At 42.2% G+C, this 18,195-nt stretch overlaps 1 protein-coding gene across 3 annotated transcripts in view; it reads right to left on the reverse strand.

Annotated features, from left to right (window-relative positions):
* Positions 1-18,195, reverse strand: part of sgcz (sarcoglycan zeta) — a 185,065-nt gene that overhangs the window by 124,119 nt on the left and 42,751 nt on the right. The window lies entirely within an intron of this gene.

Consider the following 18,195-nt stretch of genomic DNA (forward strand, 5'->3'; position numbering starts at 1 on the left):
CCTCACTTAACACACACATCATAACTTTTTTCTGTCCTCAAATCTGTTACTGCAGACTTTAATCTGAGTCAACAGTGTAAGAATGGACATCGCAGGAGCCTGTTTTTGCATTGCATAACAGATGTCTGCAGGGGGAAGTGTAACATTCCTGTGTCGATGGTTGAGGGTGAAGATTCGACACCCCGGTTTTTACATGCCTTTGTCCGACATCAACGTGCGAAGTATCAGCCGTCAGGACCGCCCACCCTCTTTGTCTTCACCAAATGGGAGGCACCGGGGGCGTGACATCAGAAACAACAGGTTCTGATTGGTCAGTGACAACTTCCTGTAGGCCAGTGACAACTTCCTGTAGGCCAGTGACAACTTCCTGTAGGCCAGTGACAACTTCCTGTAGGCCAGGGGTATAAATGTCTGCACACATGTGGAAAAGGGACCTCTGAGCTATCTTGCTCAGGGGGGGTTTTCCCTCAGAAGCCGGAAGGCTTCTGGGACTTTTATCTTCCCTTCTCTTTCTCTTCTCCCTCTTTACTCTTTCTTCTCATGTTTACTTTCTCTATAACCTTGGTACCTTTTTACATTCAATATTCACATGTAACTACAATAATTATTTACCGGTGTTAATAAATTAGAAACTGTTCATTTTTAACCTCTGTTGTGCCATGCCTCTTTCTGCCAGGTAACATCAAATTGGAGTGGTTAAATACAGTGCTCTGTGTGGAGGGAGAAAGAGTTTTTTCTACACACTCTATTCTCTTCTCCAACACCACATGGTCTTCATGTGCGTTTTTTACAAATGGTGACCCCGACGTGATACCTTTGCTCGGATGTGGATCTGTGACCGTAAGTCTCTTTTATCTGAATTTTACTGCATAGGGAAGAATAGAATCTATGTGCTTTAATTTAAATAAAAAGGATCTACATATCCTAAAAGCCCGGGACCGTAGAAACCGAGGCATTTCTAAATCCAGATCCACTCCGACAAGGTATAAAATGAACATAGACTAATTACTGTATCACTTACAATGTGGCATGTAGATATGGCTGGCACAATAGATGAACCCACAAACCAAACTGTTAACCAGGATTTGTGACATTTTAGATTACTGGTATTACATTGAACATCATAAACCATGTCCCACGGTGAACAATTTGATAATAACTGATCAGGGATTGGAAATTGCACTGTTAAACTTAAATGTTTTTATTTTAAATTCATGTTCAGTATGATCAACATGTTTAGGATCAGAATTTAAATTTATGTGAAACTGTTTCTCTTTCTGAACACCTCAACAATGCCATAATCTCAAATAATAGCTTTTAGTGATAAAGGTGTAATTCTCTAATCACATGGCAACAAGCGGGATTTTATTTGTGTTTATTTTTCCGGCCACTGTTGTTGATTGAACTTCGTTAAGCCGATGCAAATTCGCAGAGTTATGAATTCCCTAATAAAGGTGTAATTCTCCAATCACATGGCAACAAGCGGGACTTTTTTATTTATTTGTGTTTATTTTTCCGGCCACTGTTGTTGATTGAACTTCGTTAGCCGGTGCAAATCCGCAGAGTTATGAATTCCCTAATAAAGGTGTAATTCTCCAATCACATGGCAACAAGCGGGACTTTTTTATTTATTTATTTGTATTTATTTTCCCAGCCACTGTTGTTGATTAGACTTGATAAGCCGATGCAAATTCGCAGAGTTATGAATTCCCTGATATCATTTTAAGCCTCCCACTATATTTACATGTTTTTTGCATTACAGTATCTGATCATTGTTGTCATTTGTTTTCCTGGTTTGGTTTTAATGTACGATGAACACTGTTTTTCTACATGCACAATCTGTATGCAAACCTCATCACACTCCAGACAAAGAACCCAACCAAGTGTGAAAAGCCCTGGATCCAGTTGAATATTCTATGTATGCTGCTGTGTTTGATCTATGCCAAGAAGACAGGTTTCCCTACAAGGGTGACCTCAGATGCCTGAGGATCACAAAGGACACAGAACCACAACTATCGGCTACATTTGAATTCCCGACTGACCAGGAAGCAAGCAGATACACAATCATGACCCAATTGTGATCCCCATGGACCCTGAATACTCGAGTGCCCCAGGGGATCAACCGGCCGTCTGTAAGAATGGACATCGCAGGAGCCTGTTTTTGCATTGCATAACAGATGTCTGCAGGGGGAAGTGTAACATTCCTGTGTCGATGGTTGAGGGTGAAGATTCGACACCCCGGTTTTTACATGCCTTTGTCCGACATCAACGTGCGAAGTATCAGCCGTCAGGACCGCCCACCCTCTTTGTCTTCACCAAATGGGAGGCACCGGGGGCGTGACATCAGAAACAACAGGTTCTGATTGGTCAGTGACAACTTCCTGTAGGCCAGTGACAACTTCCTGTAGGCCAGTGACAACTTCCTGTAGGCCAGTGACAACTTCCTGTAGGCCAGGGGTATAAATGTCTGCACACATGTGGAAAAGGGACCTCTGAGCTATCTTGCTCAGGGGGGGTTTTCCCTCAGAAGCCGGAAGGCTTCTGGGACTTTTATCTTCCCTTCTCTTTCTCTTCTCCCTCTTTACTCTTTCTTCTCATGTTTACTTTCTCTATAACCTTGGTACCTTTTTACATTCAATATTCACATGTAACTACAATAATTATTTACCGGTGTTAATAAATTAGAAACTGTTCATTTTTAACCTCTGTTGTGCCATGCCTCTTTCTGCCAGGTAACATCAAATTGGAGTGGTTAAATACAGTGCTCTGTGTGGAGGGAGAAAGAGTTTTTTCTACACACTCTATTCTCTTCTCCAACACCACATGGTCTTCATGTGCGTTTTTTACAACAGATAGCACATTATGCTCTGAGCTGCATTAAACTTTCAACACATCATAAGACAGCTTGCAGCATAATCTCCTCCCATTGAGCAGGGTGCCTCGGACCAGCCATGGACCAGAACCAATCTGCAAACTGTGGGTAAACAGTAGAGAAATGAATAGGTGCGACCATATTCAGACTGATGCCCCATTACGTTTACGTCTATCTGTAGGTTATTCCGAACTACTGGAGTGACGGAAGACTGTATGAGCTCATGAACTCATGGCTGACTGGAGTGCTTTTTATACCTTTGTTTGTCCAATCACAGCTGGCTAGGTATCTCATCTATTTGAAGAAGCCAATCATGTTCCTAGAGGCACTTCCTAGAAGTGAAGTCCCATCATATCACCAACCAAAGTCTGCTACTCAACCCTTAACCCCTTACTCTTTTGCAATCAAGTGTGTGTGTGTGTGTGTGTGTGTGTGTGAGTGTGTTTGTGTGTGTGTGTGTGTGTGTGTGTGCTATTGGGTCCACATGCAGCATCCTCTGGTTCTGCAGTCTGGTAGGTGATCGGCTATAAGAATGGGCTCCTGTTAGCTATCCCATCACTCTGCCTCAGGCTCATGCACCACTGTATGGATCTATGAGCAGATGCCAGCTGCATTCACACATGCCATTGCTACAGCAGTGCTCTGGGGCACCGAGGCAAGGAGAGGATGGGGATTACTTAAGACCAGAGAGCTGCTGGGGCCCCTAACCTACTCCAAACATCTGGCATACAAGCTGCAGGTACAAGAGAACCTGGCATGCACTGGACAATTTAAGATCTAGCTGCTTCTTGTGACTGTAACTCAAAAGAATCCGGAGGATGGAGGTGACTATAGAGGCTTCAGCAGTACAAATGACACCAAAGGGAAAACAGACAGTGTGGTGCCACACATGTTTGGACAGAATCAGTAGCAGAACTATCTAATGTTTATACAGCAATATTGCAGCATCTCAAGTGGTAAATTCATTCAAAATTCAATACACAACTTGAAATAAAATAAATAAAAGGCATTTGTGTCAAGTAAATTATAAAAATACATAAATGAAAGTATACGTATTGTGCTAAAACTATATTTCAGATCATCCGTGACTGAACCAGGCATTTACTGACATTTACTGTCTCCGTAATGATCCAAACATTACCTGGCGCTCCAGGCCAGGTTTTCCTGGTGTGCCGTGTCTTTCCTCTGTACCATGTTCTAAATCTTCCTGTATGAACATTTCTGTTACCCGGTTCTGCTCTCGTGCCATGTACCATGTGTTATTAGATTTCCCCGAGTCCAGCGTTTGTGTCCTCCCTGCCCTGCGTCGCCATGACAGTCTCCTAACTTAATGCTACGCCCAAGCTAAATCATATGGAAAAAGGAAAGATCTAATGTGTGCATGGCTAGTGCCCTCCAGGGTCATGGTTGGAGAGCCCAGCTCAATATCATGCATTTCCTAAAAGAGGGCCAATATCCCTTAATTTTTCAAAACCATGGGTGCAAACTGTACTCTGTCAGCTGTAAATCAGTGACATTTGATAAAACTGTTGACCCATCTGCTTGACTTCTCAGAATCCCAATAACTCATTCCATGCATTCATTCCCACCACTTACTGAATCAATTCCAACTGAGTTATGAATAATAATAAACCGTTAAATCGTCCTTGACCACAGCATGACCATGGGCTGTCATGACCATGGACAGTTGTGAAACAATGGTAGTCTTACATCAAACTATGAGAGAGTTTTAAAAATGCCATTTGTTGTAACCTTACAGGCAACCATCACACAGTGTGTGTGCTGCTCCTACCTGCATCTTCTGAACGGCCAATACAAATGCAGCCTGAAATAATTTATCAACGCGACATAGTACACAAAATCATAGTAGTCTGGAGGCAGACAAAGTTTCCAACTTGCTTCTTGTCGTCTATCTCCACTCTTGTCAGATAAAATTAAATACGTTTGTACTCAAATGCAGAATAATGAGGAGTTGTACGTGTACCTGAAGCTAAAGGGTTCAGACTGGATTTCGCTTCAAAACTTAAAGAGAACAGTTACCCGTATCAAAATAATTATGCCTGGTAACCTCTAGCTCAGTCGTCTGACAGCCCACCACCTGCAGCAAAGCAGTTAGCAGGGCTGTCAGGGCCTTTACAGCACCGAGAGAGACAGCCACTAGGTCTCATTTTTACTCATGGCCGACGGAGGATGGATAAGAGGGCAGAGAAAAATCAGCTTCCGGGGAAATGACTGTATCCGTTCCATGCAACGGAGGAAGAGAAAGATTGAAAAAAGAGAGAGATAGCCAGAGAACGATAGAGGAAGGGAAAGGGGAAGAGAGAAAGGCAGAGAGCAAATGGCCTGTGAGTGCCAGAAGTTTTCACTAAATGATATGAATTACCCAGGGAGAAAAAAAAATGCAGTGAATAGGTTGGCTGTCTGAAATTATATAATTGTAGAATTGTGTTAGCATATGAAACGGATGTAAATCTGCATATTCTCTCTTTCTCGCTCAATTTTCACCCCTTTCTGGCTCCATTTTTTCCAGGCATGATTTGTGAAATGAGTGGCAGCTTCTGTGAATACCGACATCTGGGCCAGGGCACAGACATAGAGCCTGAATTATCCCATCGTCCAAACATCCAGCATGCATTCAAACAATCAGCATTTTGCATTTTGCAATTTACCAATTTCCCAGTTCTGTGCTATTTGCCAAATTAGAAAAAAAACTAATATTAAAGGTTTATTAATTATAGAGCACATTCATATTCATAAAGTGGTAAACAAGAAATCTCCAAAGCGTGGAAGCGTGTGCCTTGGATCAGAGACGTTGTGGGGGAAAACATTTTAGTCTGAGGCGGTCTTATCTCCAGCGCCGCACCTCTCAGCCTGGTTGTTGATAGGGTGGGCAACGTATGCAGTCAGTCCCTCCATCCTGGCAAGCAGACTCAAAAAAAAAAAAAAAGCAGCGAGCAAAGCCAGAGGGAGAAAACCGAGAGAGAGAAGCTTACGGTAGCAGACTGGCATCATTATCCTGATCACATGTATGATCAGGGGCCTCATCGGCTCTAAGCTGCGCACTGATTATAGTACAACATTGATCTGTGTCTTTGCGTGTGTCTGTGTGTGTGTGTTTGAATAAATCAGGAAGAAGGAAGAGGCCCAAAAATCTAAACGTATGTTTTGGTACATGCTTTGGATAAGGTAAGAGCTCTGCCATCAAACGGAATTGAAAAGTAGCCCCCGAGACTGCTCGTGATCTTAATATGCGGCCTCTCTCTCCCCATATGGTGCAGTAGAGCTCAGTGCAGCAAGCATAACACAGAAAACAATATTCTCTGTGTCACCGCGAAACGTGGAGCTCTCGTGTTGTGTAACTGTTCACAGCCACAGAAATGTGGAGGTGACATCATTTTTTTTCTCCCGTGGAAAAATAGGGGATAAAGGGCTGGTTCGTCCCATCTTTTTCCCCCTCCTCTTGTTCTTATTGTTTTTGTTGGAACCAAGCAGTTGGGTATGAAATAAACATGACCGTTAGGCTATGCTGTGGCACAGTCCGCTCGCAGCGGCGGAGGGCATAATTTATGCAGTGTTGTTTTAACCAACAAACAGCAGGTCAACGTTGCCACATTACAATAAATTATCATTCTGAAGCGAGCTCTCGGAGAGGTCGGCACAGAGCGTGACATGGCAGGGATAAATTATTCACAGGAAGGTGTGGGCTTCGCCAGCGCAATCCAGAGAATTATTTTTTTTTGCTGTTGCTTCAAGGCGTTTTGCCATGCTGTGCTCTAGATTAAGGTATATATATATACACACACACACATATGAGGAGAAGAAGACAACTGATGGATGGAGCTAGTGAAAAAGCTACAACAAACCTGTGGTGACATCATGTAACCTAGAACTGTGAGTTCAGCTCTGGACAAACTTGTTTTGTGGAAGGATCATCAGAAATTCATTTTAATCATAAGCCAGGGTGGAGAACCTCCTACTAGGTAGATCAAAATGGGGCACATCTCCCTCAAAACCCTACAGCAAGAATCTTTTGGCCACATCTGTAGCAAAGCAGATGGTCTTGGAGCAGATGGTCCAGATTTGGTCCAAAATTGTGTTATTCAGCCTGAAACTGTTGTATAATTAATCATCATTATTTATCATCATTGTCATTAATTAGGTACAGATCGATGATGCAGACCTCTGCCCATTATTGGCCTGTTGAACATTTAGAATGAGGGACTTGGGAATATAACATTTTTTGCTTTTTGCATTGCTAACATAAAAACGTAACTTTCCACTGAGAACTTTCAGGAGTTCTCAGCCAACTGTTCTTTGGTTTCAAAGTACAAAATCTCATTTTTTCTCAGACAGAATAAACAGTACATAGTTCAGTCTGTGATTAGAAAGCGGCCAATGAATTCCAATCACACTTGCCCTTTAAATGGTACAATGTGATGAAAGCAAAGTCCTCCAGCATTGCTCTGTGGTCTTGGAGAACCTCTCTGAAAGGGAATCTGAGATGATGTCCTGTCCAATACCCAGGCTGCTAAGTAATCCATCCCACACAAGAGCACACAAACCAGACCAGACAGAGGGAGACAAGGCTTCTCCTGTGGCTGGTTGTAATGACACTAGACCACAAGACATCCCTGTTAAACCCAAGCAGGCTTTATGGTATTTTTCTGGGTGAATCCTGCCATGTCATCAGGGTGGGGACACTGCCAGAGGCGCAAGTGTCGGGCAATGCCCAGAGGCCTGGCATCATGACCGGTAGGCTGTTGGGATATTGAGGGCCTGGCTATCGTCCCTCCTTTCCCATCTGCCACACCGGGCAGCACACACAATGGGGCTGGCGCCTCAGGCTGTTTACATTGCGTAGATGTTTGAAGGAAGTTTTTTTTTATTATCATTTTGGTGACAAGACATGGCAAACTGCATGCACATATACACACAGAGCTCTAAATCCACAGATTAGCCTACGGACATCAAATTTCAAGACTCCCAAAAGATGCAGCCAAGCGTAGTGTTCCAGTCTCGCACGTCGCTAATGATAAACACTTCGCCACATGGACTACCAGATGATCATTAGTTAGGCCACAGATTGTTACAGTAGAGCACAGTACAGTACATTAGAAAGAGCCGTGACTCTGCAGTGTGCCTCAAAGACATAGACAGGCAAGTAGACAGACAAATGAATTCAGAGTATAACGCTGTCACACAGATTACTTTTACATTTACAGCCTTTATCAGACGCTCTTATCCAGAGCGACTTTAAATCAGTAGTAACAGGGACAGTCCCACTGGAGCAACTCAGGGTTAAGTGTCTTGCTCAGGGACACAATGGTAGTAAGTGGGGTTTGAACCTGGGTCTTCTGGTTCAAAGGCGAGTGTGTTACCCACTAGGCTACTACCACTGTAGGCTACTACTGGGCTACTACCACACAGCTCCCACATTCCTAGAACTGTGCGAGGGGTCATGACCACCTCTGGCTTTGATAATACCATCACGCATTCACCCAGTTGGCTGGAGAAAGTGCGCCATGTTGTCCAGTTTAACAACTGAAATTGCAGTCATGTCTCTCCTTTCTCTCACTTGCTCACCTCGGTGGTCAAAAAATCCCTTTCTGCAGCCACCTCAACTAATATTGATTAGTTTTAACCATTCAAACTACAGCTCCAACTCTATCTCTCTCCTGTGCTTTCCACTCCACACACCAACATTCTTCAAATGTTATTGATCAGGGCTTCTGAGCAATAACACATATAAACACATGCCCAGTTGCCCCTGTGATAAGTGAGACTGGCAGATTAGTAAGAGTACTGCTGGATCATTATGGGTCATAAGGTGTCGCTCTTTGGCCAAGGTAGTCAATATCTGACCTTTGCAATTATCACTTAATATATTTCATTGATCCAAAAAAGTCAATGTTGTAAAAGCAACATTTGGAAGATCCTCACTGCATGAAAACCTATAACATGTATGTTTTTGCCAAAATAAGTAATAAGTCCTGGAACTGGTACCAAAAAATGTTACCCATCTTATTTGTCAAGTGTAGAGCCAGCCAAGGTTTGGAAGACTTGCAAATTACAGTGGAACAGATCTGCTGTAATTAGCCAATGCCAAATTAGAATTGACATCTTTGCACATCCCAGTAGAACCAGTGGTCAAATCAAAACCATGTAAAGGAGGTTCTCGTGAAGCTTCTGTCATTAAGTGTCTGAATGCATGGCCAGTGTATACAATATAATCAATGAACCTGCTGAATTTGGCTGATTAAAAAAAAAAAAAAAGAATTAGGTTTTAATCAACCCGAATTAACCGTGCCATCAGTAAAGGTGATCAGTGGAAATTAAGTATGCACAGACAATTTCAACAAACTTCTGCATACATTGTAATTAAAACTCTAAAACCGCCACTGGCATTTCATTGTGATCAGCAACTAACAACATAGAGTAAAATATTATTCAATAAAGTAACATGACTACAATTCAATACTTTACACAGCAGATTCTAAAGTGAACCCATTGAAATGTGATAGTAGTTCAAACTACTCTAACTCAACAAGTAAAAACCATAAATAAACCACAACTTGTGTTTACTGTCGGGATCCTTGGACAACTTTTACACAGGGAAATAATATGCAAGCCGTGTACGTATCATGAGATACAATAAAGGGTTATCAAAGGCAAAATGAGTTTCCGTGTCATGCCAGTGAAAAGATAATAAAGCGTCAGCTTCTCCAGACAGGCCTTTCATCTGCACCCCATCAAATACAGTCAGAATCAGACGCAGGCGGGGTAAAAATATATTAAATAAAAACTTTCTCTGGACCTGACAGTGGTTGTCATGGAAACGTTGTGAGGAGAACCAAAGGAGTGAAAGACAGAAAAAGAAAATTAAAAAAAATTGGGGAGAAAATACTCTTTTAGAGTAGACATAAACACGACATCCGGAGCTAAAACCCATTGGCAAATCCACTGTGGAAATGAAATATTACGCCCTCTCACACACCAGACACTGATGCATATCTCTGCATAGCGCCAGACGACATATGTAGACTTAGTCTGCATAGTCGAAAGGTTAAACAGATAGTCATGTAAGATCAGACTGAACAAACCCAGTGTGGAGATAAATTGAGGATTTGGGGGAAAGCTGTTATCGAACTCCGCTGCTGCCATTAGCACTCCTGGCTCTGAGAACTCGACGTGTGCAGCTCCTCCGTCCACCAATTACACTCCAGAGGGCCATGCATATGGTGCTATTTCTGCCTGCATCAGAAGGAAAAAGTCTCATTGACCAGGAAGAGTGGCGCAAGCTCGCTCTAATGGGGGGAAAAATTAAGCATTATTAACTACTGATGATGTTAATTTTCCAGGCCACACTTCTTTTTTTTTTTTTTTGCTTTCCAGTTCTTGCTCACTCTCTTTCTCTTTATGTCTTTTTTCTTTTTCCGCTTATCACACAGTACAGATCTTATCGTTTCACTCAGAGATTTCCTGGAGCCTGAGCCAGAGCTAATTTGTTAAGACACTGTTTGAGCCTGAGACCTTCGTCTCACTCTGTCTGTCATTCTCGATCCCTCGCTCTCTGTCACCTCCATCACCGTTTTCTGTCTCGCTTTTACCATCCCCTCTTCAGCCTCTGAATTCTTTAGGCTGGTAACAAAATTAGAGACAGGCCATTTTTAAAAAGAACTGGGCGGCTTCTTTTCACCCCTGACCTACTTCCATATTCACTGGGGCCGTCTTGTGCCAGTGCAAGTGTTCTAGCGACATTTCTTCACAGGCCCCCTTCAGAGCATGTTCTCTGCATGTAAACGACACATCGGTTGCGAGCACTTTGCATATTCATGACTGATTATGTGCTGTGATTGACGCTTTGGCAATAACGGCAGCCCGACTGGCTCGGCAGAGCTGATAAAGAACGGTAGGAGGCAGGAGCGTGAGCCGGGCCGTGATTCTCCTTTCAGCCCGGATCCCTGCATTCCCACACAGCTCATCAATAGGCCACTGAAGAGGCGTCTTAGAGGGCGAGAGATATCAAGTGAGAAAGACAACCTCGCAGGAAAAAAGGGAAGAAGATGAAAAGGGGTGAGCGGGAGAAGGGAACAAAGTCGGCTTATATCTTCTCAGGGGCCAAGAACCATGCTTATTTACTCACAGAGTCCATTAAAACATAACCATATCCAGAAATTCTACTTTTTAAAATATATTTTATTTTTTGATGCTAATATCGCATTAATAAAAAGGTGCTTCCAAATCTCAGAAAGCAACGCTTGTTTTATTATTTATACTCTACATCTCATTGTATTGCATTTTCATTTCATTTAGAACAAAGGGAATAAACATACATAAAGTGCTACACTAATTGGAAGGAAGCAGTTTCATTAACTGCCTCCCTCTTTGATTATACATGAAATACTTCAAGCACTCTTCAACACTGGAGAAACCTTACATAAAATGGGCTAAGGGTATGGCCGTTATCTAGTCTCGAGTCTGCTGGACTGGACCTTAGTGGGAGGTGAACAGCAAGGATGAGCGTTTTGAGTGTTTGTGAACAGACGTGCATCGTGCAGTTTTCTCGCCAATGTGCAGCCTGCCCTCACTTGCTAAGTTTAAGTCTTAGACTACACAACTTTCTTTCTTGTGAACAGCTCTAAAGGATTCTTACTACACAACAAAGTGCACAACCCACCACCCCTTTCTTCGCTGACAAAGTTTGAAATAATAACGTAGTTGAGCCCACATCTAATGATGCTGTTGTATTGCTACTTTAATTAGTGCAACTATTTTCAGATGTACTAAGATCATTGAAAATGGTTTTCTAAAATTCAATTAAGTTTTTAAAGAGACAGAACACAACATTCAATTGCAACATAGAATTTTTGTATGCAGGTGTATCCATTTACATACATATCATTTTTTTTCTGTTTACTTTAATGGTCTGGAACTGGGAGAGCTGTCGACATGTCAATGAGATTACACATAAAAAAGCAATTTATGTTTACTCTGCAAGCAGAAGTGTCTGAGTAGTTTCTTAAATTACCTGCATCGATTAAGTAGTGCTGAGATGGTGTTTCACATTTAGTTAATAGCATATCGTCGCATTCTCCACATCCATATCTGTTTCCGTTGTGCAATTGAAAATTGAGTTGAAAAGAAACATTGTTTTGTGAAGGCCACACAATGCTGCCAATTATTCCCTTATCAGAAGTCCCTGGGTGTATCATTACAGCAGTCAAACACCTTGACTCATTAAATTAATACTGTAAGGCACTTTCTGAAAGAAGGTCAGAAATATACTTAAAATGTATGAAATTAAATATATGTAAGGCATCAATGTGCAGCTTCCAAGCATGGATAATGTATACACCGACTCAGGGAGGGAAAATGGCTTCTCTAGAGCTGCTTACAGATAATTGGTTTCGACCCCTCTGCAATGCTCTCTCTCTCCATATCTCAGCCAGTGCTATTGCAGAAGATCAGACGTTGCCGCACTGTCCTCATGGCAAACTTGTGGGAACTCATGGCCATAAATGAATAATAGTGGGTAATTGCTTCATGCCTGCTACAGCAACACTCCAATGCCAATATATCAATACGCCATGACTAATACGCCATTAACCAATTGACTATTGGTTAAAAACAACTCCATATATTTTTGTGTGCCAATATAAAACATTAATATTCTGCCATTAATGCACGTCCAGGGTTTCCTTTTCCTCTTTGAACCAGCACGTTGAAACTGCCTCTGAGCCAAATACTGAATTGTCACTTGGTCAATTGTCACAATTGTCACTCAAAGAGTTTCATCCCAGCCATTTCATCCAATCCAACTTGAGCCAAACTAGCAAAACAGTTTCTCTTTCTTTTAGATAAGAAAATTTGTGGTAGGTAGTAGCCTAGTGGGTAACATACTCGCCTATGAACCAGAAGACCCGGGTTCGAATCCCACTTACTACCATTGTGTCCCTGAGCAAGACACTTAACCCTAAATTGCTCCAGGGTGACTGTCCCTGTAATACTGATTGTATCCAGAGCATAAGGGCGTCTGATAAATGCTGTAAATGCTGTCAATTTTAAAACTGATTTGTTGCAAACTTTTTTAAAGCCATGCTGTTAACTTCAACTTTTTTTTGTTGATACATTCAAAACCCTTTTCAAAGAACTAGATGTTTATTTTCTCATATACATGAATTACTTCAAGCACTCTTCATAAACTTCCACACTGGAGAAACCTTACATAAAATGGGCTAAGGGTATGGCCGTTATCTAGTCTCGAGTCTGCTGGACTGGATCTTAGTGGGAGGTGAACAGCAAGCATGAGAGTTTTGAGTGTTTGTGAACAGACGTGCATCATGCAGTTTTCTTGCCAATGTGCAGCCTGCCCTCACTTGCAAAGTTTAAGTCTTAGACTACACAACTTTCTGTCTTGTGAACAGCTCTAAAGGATTCTTACTACACAACAAAGTGCACAACCCACCACCCCTTCTCCCAAGTGTTCCACCGCATCACTTAAAGAATCCAGGAATAATTACTTCCTAAAACACACACTAAAAGAATATAATATGAGTCAAGCAAATGGCAAGAGATTGTCTCTTCTACAGATCCCGTGTCCCCCCTGTGCCCAATGAGAATCTTCGAACAGTTATTGGCGATTGCTGATAAATCACAAATTTGACGCCGATCAAGGATTTGTGATGGCAACTAGGTTTTGCTTGACCACGTCTCAAATTTCATGCTGATGTAACAAGCTTCACCTGCAACAATGTGCCGGAGTCGGCCTGAGGTGATATGGTGATATCTATTAAACATGATGTGGCATCGATATGTGTAATCCCACTGTACACACTGTCATGTCACACGAAAAGGGTCTGGCACAGCGTGAGAGTAATTTGAACCTGGTGAGCCAACACTGGTGGGACATGAGGGGATTTCATCCCCTGCTGTCACCAGTTGTTGCCTCTGTGGTCGTAGTTGTATTGGAGGAGTGTTGTCATACTTCTGACACAAAAATTACGGGACAATTCTTTTTGACGTAGAAATTAGTGTGTTGAGAGGTAGCAATGTGTTCCCTGTTTCACTCATAATTCTCCGATTTAGCCAAAGACGTGTTGTTAGAGCATGATCCTATTCCCAAATCAGCATCCTGGCTTAAATGAAACAAGACAGGAAAAATGAAGAAGCATCCATCCAACTCCTCAAAGCAGCCCAGCCAATCTGACACAGTGTACACACACACAAGAAAAGCTGGTGCGCAGTGCCAACCTGGCAACGCTGTGATGCTATTGGAGATAGAGCAATGCCACACCTCCCTTGATAAAAAAAAAAATGCTTCACAAGGAGAAGCAGCACACAGTGTTGTAAACAGCAGTGAGCCATGGCAATGGCTCAGCAGACGGTCTCTCTTTCCCTTTGCAACTAGTAAGTACAGGTATGACCAGAAAATTTTAGGGATATAGGTTTCAAGAATTAGAATTTAAGCTCAATGAGGGAAAGGCTGTAGGCATGTAGTCAACATTAAACTGGGAAGTCTGCCAAATCTATTGGTAGATATTGTGGCGGTGGTGTGTGTGTGGGGAACATCATTGTGATTTCTACCATCAGCTGTGTCTGGTGTGTGTGATGTCCAGGGTACTGATGCATAGTGTTGAAATCGCTTTCATCAATGTGAGCCGCGCATTAACAAATTTTAAAGCAGCTGATCCAGAAAGGGCCAGGGTCTGGGATGAGGGTAACCAGCCAATGGTGACCCAGACATAGATCTGTTCAGGGGGGCAGTTGTTCTCTCGTAAAGCACCACACTGTGAATGGCTTGCTGTCAGCTGTGTGCGCCACCATTAACAGAGGCCAATCCCACATGCCAGATTTCAATTTGGGCATTAATCCACCTCATTAAATGAATTTAATATCACCCCCTGTTCAAACAGCAACAAAGAAGAAAAGATAACACAATCTGAAACCAACTCCTCCTGTGTAACCCCAGCCGAGAGGTGAAGAACACAGGGACTAATGTCATTAATGCATTTCCGACTCTTTATATTGCATGACTCAGCATTTGTCTTCGTCCTTCTTAAAAGTGAAGCAAGTCTTACTGCATTCCGAGTGTTTATTTATGGGTGTTATAATCACCGATTGAGACCTGCTGGAGGTGAGACGGTAGACGGCAAGACATTATGCAGTCAGTCCTGCGAAAGCAACAGAAATGGTTGGCTTTATTCAAAATCCCACACCCTTTTATTGCTTTACAGCACACATTTCAGTGGTTAGATTGAAAAGAGATATTGTCATGGACAGGATTTACATATCCATTTATTTCATTCAGCAAAGGCTTTTATCCAACCTGACTTGCAAAGAAGCCCTTCTATGTGTAAAGTTAGCATGCCTGTACCTGTATAAAATACCTGTATTTGTACCTGCATTTTTACTCAGTGCTGCTAAAGAATTATTTATAGTACAGGTGGAATTTAATGTCTTAGTAATGGTGATGAATCATAAGTGACACCAAAACTATTAGTTTCACATTCAAAAAAACAAATTCACATTAAAACTAAAATATAAATCTGATCAATCAATATGTCTGTTGTTTATCCATATTGAAGATGAAGATGTAACAGTTCTCTAGAAACAGTGTTACTCTCACTCACTATACATAATTGGGTGCAGGACATGGACTCACCCAGGGCCACACCTTTAGAGTCACCAATCCACTCAGTGTGCATGCCTTTGATTGGGGGGAGAAAACCAAAGAACCTTTAGGAGACCTGCAGCAACACAGGGAAAGTGTGCAGACTCCACACACACAAAGCCAGGTCCACATGACGTTACAGGTGTGAGGCCAGAACACTACATCCCATGCCAACGCGTGGTCCTCTAGGAATAGTCAAAGTTGTGAATAGTGGAGAGCGGGGTGGAAGTAGACTAGTGGGTAACACACATGCCTAGTAACCAGAAGACCACACAGTATGTATAGGTCACTGGTTGCATCAAAACAAGTAGTAGACGCGTCTCATTTTAAAGCACTGGACTGGTTTGCCTTTGTTCCATCTTATTAAACTTTTTAAGGGTTCAATTATAGTGGACCAGTACCAGATGAATGGCAAAAAAAAAGTATTATGTCTCCAAAATATTCTTGCATCCTATTTAATATCAGGGGACAATCTATCTCTCTGTCTAGCATTATTCTTTTTTCTTGCTTCCCTCTTTCCTTCATCTCTCTCTCTAAAATTAGCCTTTGGACACACAAGCTTGGCCTCAGAGGCTCGGCCTCCTTAATTGGCCAGTCTTGCTGAAGACAGCAGAGGCTTCTTGTCTTCATTCTGCCTGGTTTCAAAGAAATTCTGCTGATGGCACCTATAAGTTGCCATTTCTATTCTGCCTTCAAATTTTTTTACACTGTACATCTCTTATCCGCACAAGGAGCTTTTATTGTTTTTGTTGGTGTACTTTTTTTTTTTAAACCAGCCTTTTTTGGCACAGGGGTATTATTGGCAACACTGGGCTTTTCACTCTTTATAAAACCCCGGACAGGCCTATTAGAGTGGCCCTGATTCTCCGCTTCGCTTTTCCTTCCCAATGTCCACCGCTGAGCAGGCAGAAAGGTTCAGGTTTGATCTGCAGTGGCAGCTGCCTCTGGCCCCATGGGAGATCAGGACAGGGAAAAGAAAAAAGAGCAAGTTTACTTAAAATACCAAAAACTATTGAATGTTTGATCATTTTGGGCTGGCTAAGTGGTTTAAGAAAAAAATGTGATGTATAAGGATTTTAGTGCAGATATTGTGTGTGTACATTTTTGACCACGAAGAGTGCCGGAGTATGGATGACACTGGATTAAAAACATTAATTATCGGCAAATAAAAAAAATGAAAAAATGACAAAAATGCCCAAAGAGGGCACAGAGTAAAAAATCTGTATGGGTCTAACATAAAGAAGTTTGCGATGACAGGTATGATGTGGGAGAAACTTCCCTTGTCACCCTGCAGTCAATCATCAATACAGAACATACCGGACGGTTTTCTAGTCTATTTAATTAAGAAACCTCTGAACAAGGTCAGCCAAATTCTCCAGGATGCTGCCTGCACCCCCAAAACCAATCAGCTCTGTTTCCATAAGCCATTTGTATTAGCCGCTAGTGTCCGAGGCAGGACTATAATAAGACAATTAGATGAGGACGATCTATCAGATGGAACGCGTTTGGCCTGCTGTGGCTCTTTAAGGCATCTCCAGGGAAGAGCAACCAGTCACCTGGTGTCAGGACGGGTGTGTGTTTCACTCCAACACACACTCTTTCATACAAATTCTTTATCTTCTTTCATGCACTCTCTGCATGCACACTGTCTTTCTCTGTCGTTATCGCTCTCATACTCACCGGTTCTTTGGCTGACACACTCTTGCTCATTTTTTCCGATTCAAGAGGATTCTTTGTTACATGCAAAGTCATATTGGTATATCAGTGCAGTGAAATGTAACTTTTTACACTCCTGGACTAAAAAACTATAATAAATCTTAAAACGATGAGTAAACACAATCCTAAAAATAGAAAAATGTTTAGCAATATATATAATCTATCTTATTTAAATTGATCACACACATATGATGAATTGAAATCTGTACTTATTAATCTGAGCACTTCATGTCTGACCTCAAGTAGACACACACACACACACTATATCTGTCTCGCTGTCACACACGCATGCAGTAACATCTGTCATGCACGTAGTCTCTCAATGTTTCACTCTATCTGACATGTTGTCCATCACATTCATGTCATTTATCACACACTTTCTCTTATACACACATGCTCACACTTTAAATCGGACTCTTCCTCAGTTATATGGAAATATTTTCTCTTAATGACTTTTTTACATGCACACACACACACACACACACACACACACACATGCATACATGCAGTTTCCTTCTTTGTTTCTGCTGTCAACTTCAGTCAAAAGGACCAGGAAGCCCATCAAAGAGCAGGAAACGCTGCTCAGACCCACAGCACCATGCAGAGAACAATAATAGTATCACAGAAAAGACCCCGGAACCTTCACCATCCTCTTCTTCAAGTCTCCCTCCCTCCCCCGTTCCTTAGTCTGTCTGTCTTCTCAGCAACACCGGCACCTCAACCATCCCTCATGCTCCATGCTACCCTGCAACCTCCCCTAATACGCACACACACACACACACACTGCATGGAATAAAGAGGCCAGAAGCAGATTCAAACAGGTGCATCTGCAGTCAAGGTCACAGGAGAAAATGGGGATTTGGCGGGAGGTTGGCGAGGTGGGGTGGCATTTGAGTGATTTACGACGCTCTCTCTCTGTATCCTTATCCAAACCCTG

This window comes from Denticeps clupeoides, chromosome 4 (assembly GCF_900700375.1).
Source record: "Denticeps clupeoides chromosome 4, fDenClu1.1, whole genome shotgun sequence".
In the NCBI taxonomy this organism is placed as follows: domain Eukaryota; kingdom Metazoa; phylum Chordata; class Actinopteri; order Clupeiformes; family Denticipitidae; genus Denticeps; species Denticeps clupeoides.